The sequence below is a fragment of the Aythya ferina genome (assembly GCF_964211825.1).
Source record: "Aythya ferina genome assembly, chromosome: 3".
Lineage (NCBI taxonomy): Eukaryota > Metazoa > Chordata > Aves > Anseriformes > Anatidae > Aythya > Aythya ferina.
In genome coordinates, this window is record NC_140298.1 from 95,513,262 (window position 1) to 95,526,877 (window position 13,616).

General features: G+C 40.4%; 1 long non-coding RNA gene across 1 annotated transcript in view; it reads left to right on the top strand.

Moving 5' to 3' along the window:
• The window catches only part of LOC311435372, a 105,585-nt gene that overhangs the window by 56,169 nt on the left and 35,800 nt on the right, over nucleotides 1-13,616 (top strand). Inside the window, exon 6 of the long non-coding RNA XR_014692086.1 lies at nucleotides 8,437-8,584. This is a non-coding gene — a long non-coding RNA (uncharacterized lncRNA). The remainder of the gene's footprint in view (nucleotides 1-8,436; nucleotides 8,585-13,616) is intronic.

A 13,616-nucleotide genomic window follows, 5' to 3' on the forward strand; every position in this document is an offset into this window, starting at 1 on the left:
ACCTCTCACATATCACCTTCTGATGACACCTGTGCTTGCTCTGGAATTTATGTCTAGAATTTCTGGAAGTGAATCACAGTAGTGCACAGGTTTGAAAGCTTTTAGGTATTTGTCTATAATGCCTTGCTGGAGAAACACTTTCTCCAGTAGTGGAGTTATTGCATTTTTGCTCTGGGAATTCCTAAAAGAGTTTGTGATAGTTGCCAGAACTACGGACTCATTAGATGGGGTAGACAGGCCAATAGCAGCTCATATGGTTGTGTGTCTGGAAGCCAAAGAAATATCAAGCTGTGGTTGAGGATGAAGATTTTTTTGGTGGGTGACAAGGTCTGGAGCAAGAAAGCACGTCTGAGTTGAGAAGGAACTTACTGTTTGGATACCAAGGTATATCTGCCTGGGTGTATTACTGGAAACCGATGTTCAATGCTCACGAGCCCCTCTAAACCAGGTTTTGGGCATACATAGGTGAAATGCACATTTTGCAAATTGAAGTAGTGCTGACAATTAATTTACAGAGTACATATTCAATACATATTCAAAACTTGTTGTATTTGCATCTATTTTTAAATTCAGCTCATCTTCCAAATTGTTATTAATAATAGATATCTATTAAAAATTGTATTTTTCTTAAGATCAAAACTCTATTATGCTAGATCTTATGCTTACAAAGACAGTCTTGCAGCAAAGCTGTCTGTAATAAATAGACTGTAATAAATAAAGAAATAACTTTGTTTGAAAAATCTCGAGTTTCAGTGGGTAAAGTCATATGCATTAGCTTTTTGTTGTTTTTAGTGAAGTTGTTTATAGGCTCTAGATTTAGTTAAATCAGGCTGTTGAAGAGAAGTATTAGTATTAATTAAAATCAGCTAAAGAAGCAATATATCTGGTTCACATGTTTGCTGATGTCAGTGCATCTACAAACAGAAACGAACCCTAACTGATTCTTCTGCAGGACTGCATTCTGTATGATCTTTCCCTGAACATATGGTTTTAAATCTATACGATATATTTACAGTGTATATTGGGCTTATGTGACAAGGGCTTGGTAGCAGGAGGCTGAAGTGGTGGCCCCTGTGAGCAGAGCCCAGCAGCTCCATGTCAGATCAGAGCCAGCTCCAGATAGCTCTGCAGGCCAGAGCTGAACCAAGTGATGTTGGTTGTGCCTCTGTGAGAACAGATTTCAGAAAGGAAAGGAAAAGAAGCTGCTGCAACAGCAGCAGGGAAAGAGAGGAGTGAGAAAATGTGAAACGGCCCTTCAGCCCCCCAAGGTCAGTGCAGAAGGAGGGCAGGAGGTGCTCCAGGTGCCAGAGCAGCAGTTCCCCTGTGGCCTGTGGAGAGGCCCCTGGTAGAGCAGGCTGTCCCCCTGCAGCCCATAGGTCCCACATGGAGCAGATCTCCACGCTGCAGCCCCCCCCATGGGTGGAGGAGCCCCCGGTGGAGCAGGTGGATGTGGCCTGGAGAAGGCTGCAGCCCATGGAGAGCCCCCACAGGAGCAGGCCCCAGGCTGGAGCTGCAGCCCGTGGAGAGGAGCCCACACAGGAGCAGGGAGTCTGGGGGGAGCTGCCGCCCACCTGTGGGGGACCCGTGCTGGAGCAGTTTGCTCCTGGGGGATGGACCCTGTGGTACGGAGACGTGTGGGAGCAGTTCTTGAAGAGCTGCTGCCTGTGGACAGCCCCTGCAGGCTCAGTTGGGGAAGGACGGCATCCCGTGGGAGGGACCCCATGGGGAACAGGGGCAGAGAGTGACCGTGAAGGAGTGGAGGAGACGAAGTGTCAGGGACTGACTGCAGCCCCCATTCCCTGTTTCTCTGCTCTGCTTGGAGGAAGGAGGTAGAAGAGGGTGGATTGGATGGTGGTGGGGTGTTTGTAGTTTGCTTTTAGTTTCTCACTGCTCTAGTGTGCTATCAATAGGCAATAACTTAGGTTAATTTCCCCCATGCTTAATCTGTTTTGTCCATGACAATAATTGATGAGTGTTCACCCTGCCTTTATCTTAGCCCTTGAGCTTTTTCCAATGTATTTTCTCCCCCTGATCTTCTGAGGAGGGAGAGTGAGAGAGTGGTGTGGTAGTGCTGAGGTGTCCGTCAGTGTTAAACCACCACATGACAAAAATAAGTCATACACCACTTTGCACAGGGGTGAGGCATTATCAGTATGGTGACTGCTTCAGAAGCATTCCAGTCACAAAGCACTCAGCTAGCATAGTTATAGGCATCACAATTTCTTTCTTCAAAGGAGGGAGTAGCCCAAGGACACTAAAGTTAACCTCATTCACAATAAAATACCTTGAAAGCTGTAACTTCTATTTGAACAGGCACCAAGGAAAAAGCGACAAATGATTCCTTTAATGATGCTCAAATACAGAGGAAAGTACTTATATCTGAGCTATAGTTTATACTCATCTCTAAACTATTTATGTTTGATCATCTCTATTGCTTGACTATCAGTAAGAAATATCCCAAAGTGTTACTTTTAAAATTTATTCTGTCTTAATAATATTTAACATTTGAAACTGTTCCTTATATTTTAGTTGTTCATAAGTCCCTGTAGAACAATCATGGCTGCATCCATGTCAAGTGTGAGTACAGAAAGCAAAATACTGGTTCTACTGAAGTTAAGGAAGAATTTTCCAGTGAAAATTCTATTACATAGAGAGAACATGTCACACTTAAACTCTGTGAAGTTCTCTTTTTCTGTATTTAAGTGTGCTGAATATCTGTTTAGTTATCCTGTGAGATTTTTTGCATTTACCAATGTTCCTGTTTATTTCCTGTAGCCAAACATGACCTTTCTCATGTTCCTCCCTCTAAACTTAGGAACTGTCTTTACTTCAAGCTTGAGTTAGCTTCAGTCATCTAAGAGTTAGATCATTTCTCCGTTGTCGTCTCTCTCCAGTAGAAGTGTTACTTAATTCATTTGCAGCCCTCTGCTCTGGCATCAGCCAGGTCCTGGTGCCATCATGGTGATACTGAGAATTTCAGCACAAAGATGATGGAAACATGCTTTGAAACACATCCAGACTCACAGGTTTGAAAATGTTAGTGCCTCATCTGGAAATTTGTTGAGAGAAAAGCACACAGTATGTCCATATAATTCCTCAGGTTGACAAATGAATCCAGGAATTTTTGGTATCCAAATCTTGTTGGATATTTAACAGTTTTACATGATTACAATTAATTTATAAGCTTATGCCATTAATGTGGTTTTTATTCCCCTGTCGGACCTTCAGAAACCTAGGAATTCCAGGATGATATGTACTGACAGAACTATTCGATCAGTTCCTTTCAATCATGCTGACCAAAAAATCCCAGATTAAGATTGGGTGATAACCTATATATACTTAAAAAAAAGAAGCACACAGATATATCAGATTTGTAGGTATATTTATTGCTACATAGAAAGTGTGAATTGTACACTCCATTTATATCTCAGCTAAGCTCTCAAAATAGCAGCTATGTTGACTTATGTAATGCACAAATCTTCTACTGTGCAGGTGGTTTTACAGAATATAATCCAGAAATGAAACACAGAAGTGGTGCAAATGCAACTCAAAACAAATTTATTCTAAAATTTGAGTAAATAGTCATGGATTTTAGGCAAAAATATTTATCTGGTTCTACCCATTATTCCTTCTACTGAAGTCTACAGATACTTAAAAACAATAAATAGTAAGAAAATACTGTTACTAACGTTGCAAAGATTTGTTTTGTATATTAACATAGGAAGGATTTCATTTTCTCTTGATACACCTACAATACTGAATTCATCTTCAGTTATTGTTAAACAAGCAGAAAATATGTAGCTTAGTTATAATATCCCAGAAGTACCTGTTAATTGATAAACATCTGCCCAGAAAGATACTAATTTTCAGGCAAAAATTGCATAGTTGCTTGATATCCTTGCATTGAATTACAATGTGACTGAACTAATGGCCTAAATATATGGAAAGGATGTGAAAAGGCAATGGAATATCTTCAGAATGTGACAGTCTTCTGCACCAGTATGAAGGCAATAGTGTTCCTTAACATTTGTTTGAGGCTAGAGTGATCAAGAGCAAGGCACTGCCAGGAACTGCAGTGGATCATTCTGTCGGTATGAATATGCAGAGTTCATCCCAAAGAAGACGGTTTTCAGATGAGTAACTCCCATTTGACTGAAAGGGATTTTCACTGTAGAGTGTATACAATACACAGCACAAATCATTGCTAGAGTAAAATAGCCAGGGTAGCTGAAAAGCACCTTGCTTTTCTGTAACTGGGGAAGAGGTAATTTTGTCCACCCCACTTGTCCAGCCCACAGGATTTGTGGGCTAAACCAGCATTCTGCCTTCCTTCCCCTGGGAAGCTGTGCACTTATACTTCATCCAGTGCCTTGCCACTGGAATTGCTGCATGGTGAAGAACATGGGAATGACATGCAAGCACTTAAGTCCTTGAGTCCTACTCCTGAAAAGGTCACCTGGTCTTTAATACCTTCTTGCTTGCACATCATATGATGATGCTCTTGTTACATTATAAGGCTGCTGCAACCATGATGACATGGTCTCTCCTGGCTGAGCCATGTGAAACCAAGTCAGTTGGAAGCTCATAGGAATAATATGTTTGCCAGGCTTGAGACTGTAATTGAATGTTGGTGAGATTCTTCCAATTTGTCACTTCGAAACAGATGAGCTGATGTTGATAGTCTAAGATTTTATATTTTTTTTTTATTGGTGCATAATTTAAACTGCACTTTCACCTCAGGTCCAGCCAATGTTAACTTATATTTGTAAATGCTAATGTTAGAAACAAAGTGTGTCTGTCCATCTGTGAAATGCCCATGACACTTTTTCTACTCAAGTATAGGAGTAGAAATACTTAGCTCTCTGGATAGTGACTTATTCCAAATGAAACACAATATCTTTGTGATAATACTGCACATCACAGCTGTAGGTTACCTAAATAGGCATTATATCCATTACTGTTCTGTTACATTGTTCAATACAGCTATTATGTTCCATCAGAAATGGGAAAACATGTATATTATGAGTAGCAAGAAAACCAGCAGGTTGATAATTGCTCTATGCTCACTAATGTGAATTACTAGCTGGCTCATCTATAATTGTAATTAACACCTCCTGCCTCAGCTATGCAATTAGCTGATGTTGCTACAAATTTTTGCTATATATTTAATCTTTATCTTGTTTCTCTGGCCCACTCTTGTATTAAATTTATAAGTGAATCTATAAACTATACATGGAGCTGCCGTGGCACTTACTCATTATTCACAGGAATTGTAACGAGAGGCCTATGTGCTTAAGCTGGCTGCATCTCCAGGGAGTTCTCAGTAGACACACTCCATCCTGGTTTAGTAAATGTGCCTGCTGTGTATCCTTTCACATTTGCTGTGTCTGTTCTAGCTTAATTTGAATTCATGTGGTGAGCTTTTTGTTCCTACCATCACTTTATGAACTTCTCTTCTAGATACTGTGTTTTGGGAAGTCCCAGACAGAACTGGTAAGAAACTTTATGGCAAATCCTTTTTCCACTAGAAAAGATTTGTGGGGACAGGTCCAAAAAGGGCCTGCTCAGGCTGGGTTAGGTGTCACCTGCCACCTTATCCACCTGCCTGGCTCCTGACTACCAGACTCAGGAGCTGTCAGACTCCTTGGAAGCCCCCAAGACGGATGGCCACCAAGTCCTGGTCCTCCTGCCCCAGGGCCATGGGGCTGCCCCCTCCCACAGCCTGCTTGGCTCCTGGGGCTGCAGCCAGAGGGGCTGCAGGTGCCAAGCTTTCACAGGTGGGCAGCTCGCCTGCCTTGGCAGGAGTAGGAGCATTTGGGCTGCCCAGCTCTCCTGCTCCAGCACTGCATGCAAGCTTCCTGGGCAGATGGGCAGGCAGGAGGCAGGTTCCCTGCACAACCACTTCTCTCAGCAAGCAGGGATCTCCACAAGAGCATTTTTGTTTCTGAAAGAATATGTACAGGGGCAAATTGACTCATGGAGAGCAGGAGCATGAATTTTCAGCATGAAAAATCATACTGGATCTGTTTTGTTCTACATGAAGACTCCCTTTGTGTACAAGCAGATCATCCTTTCTTTACAAGCTATTGGATCCCATTTTGGGGCTTGCCCACAAACGCAAGACAGTGCCACCACAGCCTTGCTTGCTGTGCAGTAATCTCTCATTGTGGAGAAGTCCCACAGCATTTCTACTGCTTTATATGATGGGAAAAATTAACCATACCAATCGTGCATAGTACTGGGGGAATTTTGGCCTGATTTGCCAAAACCAAGTTCCTTTCAGGTGCCAAATTCTGTTTCCAGCAAGTAAGCAGAAGTGTGAAAGACACTGCCTTAGGCTTGGCATCACAAAATGCCCTCCAGGCATTCATTCTGAGTATTCTGGCATTCTTTTGGATGAAGGAGATAAAGGAGAACGGGATGGAGTTCAATGCAGCTCTTTTCAGCTCAGAGATAAGTTTTTGACACTAGGTGGTACTACAGACAAAGGCCGATATTTGCAAACTTTGACAGTTAAAGATCGGCAGCTCTAAACCTGGCATCTAATTTGGTGGCCTGATTATCAGCTTCCACAGCTCATATTATGCCTGAGATAAATAAAATCTATTAGACCAGATTTTGGAGTGCAGTGCTGTGTGACATCTAGCTCCCTGCAAAACCTGTCTGTTATCCCTCTGGATTTTGTCAGGTAATCCTTCAAAAAATCGGTGAAACTATTTGACGTAGTTTAGGGGTAAATGTAACATTACGTATCACTTGCTAATACAAAAAGGCACGTATAACACTTTTGAGCCTTCTCTGTTCGATTCTGAAAATATATTTCTCATGAGTAACACAGGGAGTATTTTGCTGCTTCAGCTGCCCCCTGAACACTTTTCACTGTAGAATATATTTTATGGCTTTATTTAAAGCATGGGGATCCATCTATCAAGGGCATTTCTGAAGATATTCTCCTTTCTTTTAACAGCAATCTCCACTTTCAGATGGATGAGCACATTATTTCCTTGAATTTTCACTTCTGTTTCTCAGTTTCTGCCTTTTTCATTTCTGTTTCTCTGCAGCTACACTGCTTGATTGAGGCTCTTTACTCCTTCCTGTAATGTGCAGCACTTATTTGGGAATGCAGAGTCTTACATTTGTTATCTGAATGCATAGAAGCCATTAAACGTGACTTTTTTTTCTTTTTTTTCTTTTTTTTTTTTTTTGGTGAACAGGTAAAGTAGAAGTAAAACTTGTTTGGATGGTGAAATGTGTTTGATGCCAGAAGCAAGGAAAAAATCTATAGGCTGGTTTTTAAACTCCCTCCCTCCCCCCCCCCCCCCCCCCCGCCCCCTTTGGTATTCTGGCTTTTAACAATCAAGATTTTTACTGTTTGTTACTGCAGAAGTTAGAAGTTAAAATCAATAGGTACTAGCCACCTTTTCACAGGCATCACAATGAACTGCCTACTGATCCCATGTGATTAAAACTACACTTAAAATGTGTTTTATTAAAAATACTTTATATTTCTGTAGAAAAAGACATTAAAGTGGTTACAGCAATATAAGAAAGTTGTTTGTTTGTTTTTTTTTGTTGTTTTTTTGTTTTTTTTTTTTTCTGAAAAAAATACAAGCAACACTAAAACTATACTATTAAATACATAAAAATTGTTATCAACAGTGGATTTAAGGTGAAAAGATCGATTTTTAAATAAATAAACATATTGACAAGCAACTGAAGAGCAGATAGCACACTTCTGGGCATTGTATAAATAAATAAAGACGAGAGAACAGCTTTGTTCAAATGCAATTCAAAACATAACAGAACAATAAAAATTGTTATTCTGTGTTTTTCCCAAACCAGTAAGCTTTTCAAATTAACTTTGCTTAGTTAGATGTTCACAAGTATGTGCACTTATTTAAAGATTATCTTTTACTGAGGTAAACTGGAAATTCATGCAGCTAGATTTTTTTTTTTTTTTAATTCTACAAACATTTTCAACAATATATATATACATATATAAATATGTAATGGAAATAAACATATTAAAAATACCACTTCAGTACACAACTACATGTTCCACCGTGAACTCTTTATGCTGAAGAACAGAATAGAATCTCTAACTCAATTGCAAACAATTTGTGCCTTTTTGTTCATAAAAGGTGAAAGCAAAGTGGAGCTAGCTGAGATCAAATTTCAGACAATTAGGCTGAAATTTTGAGTTCTTCCCTGTTATAATTTCTGACCAAGCAAGGCTGCAAGGTGAGGAATGGCTTGGGCTGGTGATGTTTGTGTGTTGAATCCAGAGCATATGTAGCAGACCCAGATATCAATGGGAGTAGGCTCGATTTATTGTGATGAGGTTCACCCATTAGGGTTCATTTGACTTACTGTCCTCAGACAAGACCAAAGCTCACAGAAACTTAGCACTAAATTGTGGATTTACAACTTTGCCAGGTTGCTGTGCGTGTGTGAAGAGAAGCTCTTGTGGCAGCTGATGGAAGCATTATCCGAAATCAAATGCAATGCCCCCGAAGGAAAGAACAGAGCCGTGACAGCTGCCACAACCCTTCACAGCAAGCACCGTGCTCTGCGGGCTGACGAGGTAGGGCAGGTGGAACCACAGCTTCACTCCTTTGTTCGGTGTGTCAGAGCATTTCTGCTGCTTTTGAGTGCTCCAGTTTCTGTTTGCTGAGAGCAATAGACTATTTTCATTTTTTGTCCGGATGCTAAAACTTGGGAGACACAAACAAACCACAAGTGGGACAACCCTTGCTATGTTCCTAATATAGTTACTGAGGTAATCCTAATTATATCTTGATTAGTTTTACTTCATAAATGGCTAATGTCTGCTTTTATAACTATTTCATTCACTTTCTCTTTTCCTTTTATTTAAAATGAGATTAAAAGTCTGCTAAAATATATTTGGCAATAAAAAAGTATTTGGAGAATCAAGAATGATCACATTAAAAACATTTGACTTAAGTAGCAGATTTTAAATAAAATCAATATTGCAGGAAGGCAGCGGTCTAATTGCAATGTAATTGTGTGTCCAAATGCTTACCTCAAATTAATCCAACTGTAGGGCTAAACTCATCTTTTGTAAAGAGAAAAACACTGCAAACTCGTGACTTTAGTTGGCTTTTTGTGGGCTTCTTCTGTGGGTTTCTAGTTCCTGAGCAGGTTCTCCCTAGGGACACAGGTGGTGAGAGCAGCTCCACTAGGCCCAGGATCTAGCAAGGCCACTGCTCGTGGTGACTCAGTGCGCCAAGACCTTGTTTTTCAGAGACAAGCAGGCAAACACCCAAGCTGTTTCTCTAAGACCTGGTACATGTACAGCATGGATTATTATTAAATTCCAGCAAAGATTTTGGAAAATATTCTGAGTAATCATCACCTTGCTGGGACCAATACTGCTTAAGATTAGGGCCTCCGAGATGGGGCCTTCAGTGAATGCCTTATCAGGCTCTTCAAACATGGTAGTGGTATTGTTTTGGCTGGTCTTGTCTTCTGCCAAATGGTACATGCAGATCATATGCCTTCTGTTCTTGGGGCAAAGAGTCATGTTTGCTGAATGTGCAGTTCTGGTATGATCTATGAAAAGTACTGTAATGTTGCATTTTTTATCAAAGTCAAGATGAAGTTTTTAGCAATAGAACACCATTTCCAGATGAAATAACCAGAATGCATGTATTTTACTTTTCTAAGGAGCACAAACACACTGGGATAGCTAAACCATGTTTCCTCTGTCGTCTTCTAGTGTCAGCTTCATTCTCTCTGCTCCACTTTCCTTTAATACTGCAAAATTGTGATACCTCTTCTACAAATGATACACATAAAAATGAATTGTCTGGGCTTATTACTAAGAACTTTCCCCACACCCTATCTTAGTTTCCTTGGCAGTTAGAAATATGTTGCAGAAGATGGTGGCCATGTAAATCCATCAGTACATCCTACAGTTTCTGTACACACTTATGTAGGAGCCAGGAACCATGGCATTGCATTCTGCAAAGTGAAAACTTTGAGCTTCAAAGGCACTTAGGGAGCTGACTCCATTGATTTCAAGGACTGAATTATCTTAGAGATGCTGAGTTTTAGGAAGCTAACTCTCATTGACTTTCAGTTAGGATCTTCAGAGTTAAATCTTGCAAAATGCTGAGTATTCCTAAAATTCAGTGACTAGCCACAGCTCTCGCTGAAAACAATTGGGTTTGAGGCTGCCTAGCACTTTAGAAAACTGCTCAGCACTTTACTGGGTCAAGCTTTTAAAAATGTTTCTGTCAGGTTCCAATTATCAGTTTGAAAATTCATGGCCACTTTTGGAAATGCTTGCAGATCATGAGTGTGCTGCTTCAGTATGGGATATTAAAAGTGGTTCAGTAACAGAAAGGTTTTATAATAGACAGCCAGACATAATCACTTTATTATGAGGCTCTCCTAACAGCTCACGGAAAGCTTTGTTGTTCTCTAAACATTTATTCACATTTAAAAGGTGATCATTCTGTCTCTCTTAAAGAACCACAGCCTTCCAGTATATAAATAGTGTTTTAGTGCTACAGAGTATTGACTCTGCACACCATAATACAGCGTTATGTCAATCCACCTGACAACTGCAGATCTTGTCCATGTTTTCACTATAATAAAGATCTTTATAAAACCTTTTCTATCTGGATGTGAAAAAAACTGTGATTCAAATGTCAAAGTTATTTCATCCTACAATGAACGTTTTCTCTTTTGTCAGGCAAATGATCTCATTAAAAAACTAAAAAATAACTGAGTCAGTGAGTTTTGAAGAGTCTGACTAAAGTGGACCCCAGAGCTGTATGTCAGGCAAGAAGGCTCCCTGAGCAGAGTGGGGCAAGAATTTGGCATCATGGGATGGGATTCTAGGAAATGGTTTGCTTCTGGGATAATGCTTCCAGCCCGTCAGAAGGAGCACAATCAGTATGAGAAACAAAAAACTTTAAATGAATCCCACCCCTTTCTGTGAACCACATTTTTCTCTCAGGGCTTTTTCAAGATTATGAGAAAAAAAAAAAAAAAGCTGCATATAGACAGACATTCTATTCCTAAATGTATATAAGGACACCCTGAAAATACTTTGTTAATGATTTCAAGCACAGGAATTTTTCATTGTAAGGTACGAGATTCATACCAGGCTGCTCATAAGACTGAATGAAGTGCTAAAGATCATGCCCAGAAGCGTAATTTGGGAAATTTTCAATTAAAAAAATGAAGTCCATTGACAATTTCCTTAGGATTTTGCAGTTTTAGGATTGAGCATCATCTGCTCGGTTTTCAGGACTGCAACTTTCAGCTGACTCTATTTTAGACACTTCCAGCTTTTCTCAAGACGTGCCAACAGGCACTAGACTGTATTAAAGAATATTAGTTAAAAGTGTAAAGTTTGTTTAAACAGTGACTAGTTCAGGTCAGGTTGTATGGGGCTTTGGGCAGCCTGATCTAGAGGTGTCCCTTTCCATGGCAGGGGGGTGAGATGATTATTAAAGACCCCCTCCAACTGAAACTAATGATAGAATCATTGCTGTATTATTCTAATTTTGAAAGTAAAAACAAACTTTTTATTATTACATATTTAAAAGATATTTTAAACTAAATATATAGTCTAAAGACATTTATATTTTTAATAAATTGAACTTATAGCTCATTATAGACTTCCAAATTGCTATATCATACCTATTCATTTATTTTATTGATTAAAAAAACCCAAACATTTAAAGGTGTTTTTATCTGAAAATAATGCCTGCATGTATATTTGCACAGATGAAAAAGGCAAAATTAAAACTGAAGCTGTTACTTTATTGCAAATATACAAGTAAACCTAACCTTGTAGCATTTTGTTCTGTTTTCAAACTTCTTGAATACAAAATATATTTCAGCTTTTGTTTCCAGTATCAGCCAAAAAATTTTGTTTACTGTTGTTTTTTGTAGTCCAGAAAAAATTATACTATCATCAAGTCTCATCATAAGTATAATTAATGCCAGTTCTACCTTTTAGTTTCCTATGATAACAATTTAAAAATTGTGATTAATAATAATTTTTTAAGTATTTGATTATTCCATGGATTATTTTGCAAGTGTTCTTTAATTTCTTCTGCATTAATTCATGACAGATTTATATATGGTAATCAGTCTGAATATCTAAAATAAGCATTAATGAAATCCTAACAGACAGACTTAGCTTTTGGCCATGAATAACTAGAATAAGTTCAGATAATTTTTGGTGCTCTAAAGGTTATTCTAAATGCCATAGTTAAAGAAAGTTTGGTTTGGCAATGAATAGTAATTGCATAGTAATACAGTAGTAATATTTATATAGGAGTCAAGGGTATTTCAGATAATCTTACTAATATCACTTTGAAATTGCATTACTTTGGGAGGTTTGGCCTTAATATTAGGTGCATTTTAATAACAGTCTAATTTAGCTCTTCCATCCCTGCTGGAAATCAAACAAGCCCCTTTCTTGTGAATTAGTGTTAATAAGTCTTCAACTGTGGGATAATTAATGACTCACTTGTTCTTGCCAGAACAGTTCAAGTGGGTTCCGTGCAGCATACTGAGCTATTATCCTCTGGTGGGATCATGCATCATGTCAACTAGTTAACAGCAATGGCTGCACAACAGATTTGGAAATGATATAATCAGAGGACTCCAAACTTTTAGACCTTGCTGGTTGTTGTGGAGTTCGGCTGCCCACTTGAGCGGAACCACCATGGCGCAGGGGAACGGGGGAATGGGGATTATGGTCAGTCTATTGCGCTTCTTCTCTGCTGCTCCTTCTTGGTCACTCTCGTCCCCTGTGCTGTGGGGTCCCACCCACGGGATGCAGTCCTTGATGAACTGATCCGGCGTGGGCTTCCCACAGGCAGCAGCTCTTCCAGAACTGCTCCAGATATGGGTCCGTACCACGGGGTCCATCCCTCAGGAGAAAACTGCTCCAACCTGGGTCCCCCACGGGCAGCAGCTCCTGCCAGGTCACCTGCTCCTGCATGGTCTCCTCTCCACGGGCTACAGGTCTGGCCCGGAATCTGCTCCGGCGCGGGTCTTCCACAGGCGGCAGCCTCCGTCGGTGCAGGGCCACCTGCTCCACCGTGGTCTCCTCCACGGGCTGCAGCGTGGAACCCTGCTCCACCGTGGTACTCCATGGGCTGCAGGGGGACATCCTGCTTCACCATGGTCCTCACCACAGGCCGCAGGGGACTTCTGCTCCGGCGCCTGGAGCACCTCTCCCCCTCCTTCTTCACTGACCTAGGTGCCTGCAAGGCTGTTCCTCACTCCTCTCACTCTCCCAGCTGCTGTGTGGCGCAGCGTTTTTTTTTTTTCCCTGTCTTAAATATGCTCTCACAGAGGCGCAAAACAACATCGCTTATTGGCTCAACTCTGGTCAGCAGTGGGGCCCTTACCAAATATGGGGCAGCTTCTAGATCCTTCTCACAGAAACCACCCCTATGGCCCCCTGCTACCACAACCTTGCCAGGTAAATCCACTACAGTGGTGAACATTGCAGCCTTCTGCAGAAGATCAGTTGAAAGATATCGCACAATGTACTTACAGTGATAATTATAGCTGAAAATTGGCTCTAATTTATCTTAGTTCAGCTTCATACATTTGACATA